This window comes from Solanum pennellii, chromosome 9, assembly GCF_001406875.1.
Source record: "Solanum pennellii chromosome 9, SPENNV200".
Classification (NCBI taxonomy): domain Eukaryota; kingdom Viridiplantae; phylum Streptophyta; class Magnoliopsida; order Solanales; family Solanaceae; genus Solanum; species Solanum pennellii.
This window is the reverse complement of record NC_028645.1, coordinates 27,483,311-27,484,606: the sequence shown is the minus strand read 5'-3', so window position 1 is coordinate 27,484,606 and position 1,296 is coordinate 27,483,311.

Below are 1,296 nucleotides of genomic sequence, written 5' to 3'. Positions count from 1 at the left end.
TGACACCAAGAATTTTATGTGGAAACCCTTCTAAATAAGGGAATAACCACGGGCCAAGACGAGCAACTGATATCACTGTAGTAAGGAATTTTACACTGTGTAGTCACGAATACAATACTCAAAGTGACTATTACACACTCAAAAGGAATAACACTCTTTTGGTTTTCACCTTACCAAAATATCGCTCACACTCTATTTTTCTTCACAGACTATTTTTCTTGTATAGTCTATGGAATACCTCACTTTGCTCTCAAAATGATTTTTTTATCTCTAACTTGGTGTGTTCTACAAATGAGCAAAAATTTCTCTATTAATAGAAGGATAAAACCATGCTTATGTCACTAATGACATAGGTAAATATAGCAAAATAAAAAAAGGATTGCAAATCTTAACAATTTGCTAACCACCAAATTATTTATTTTCAACTCTAATTATTATTCCTTTTTAATAATTACTTGTAGCAATTGAATAGAAAAAAGTTGACCAAAAATATGGGAAGGACTCCACAAGTTTTCGTATAATAAATTGACGAAGGAATGTAGATTTATTTGTTTAAAAGATTATCTATCTTTTTTTATAATTTCTACACCTTTATCATGAAAAAAAAATACTCAATTCAAATATAGACATGGACTTCCCTAACGAAAATTAAGTTCTCAAATAGATGAACAATGCTGATCTAAATAATTCGATGAGGAAAATTGGTACTCTAATGAAAATGTTCAAGTAATGGATTCACCGATAAGATTCCTGAACTAGAGGTTGCTCATGCAGCTAATGAGAAAAAAATATAATTCAGACTAGAATTTAAGCTCCACAAATCGATATTGATAGATTAAGAAATGAAAATGCTGAAATTATTTGTCAGTTGAAAAATTATTGCCGCTTGTTGCATCTTTCTGTTCACTTTTCAATCTTGGCACCTCTAAATTTATTCTACTTTTGTCCAATATTTTTACCAGGGCTCAATTGTTTTTGTTTCATTAAGTATGACTTCAAACTTATGTAGAACATTATATGGCAGTTTATAATGGAATGGGTTATCTATTCCTAAAATGACTCGTGTTCTTTTGCTATATAATAGATTATTATGTTGCATGAATTCCTTCTCTGATTGTATTGGTGATAACATTAGTGTCCATGAATAGTTTAACTAATCACTCTTGAAATTATGTTATTGGATTCACACGACTTTTCAATGATGTCAAACGGGGGAAGATAAAAGTGGTGTAGTGTTTATAACCCATTGACTAACCTATTTAATGTTGGATTTTAAAAAGGTGTGAATGGAAAATG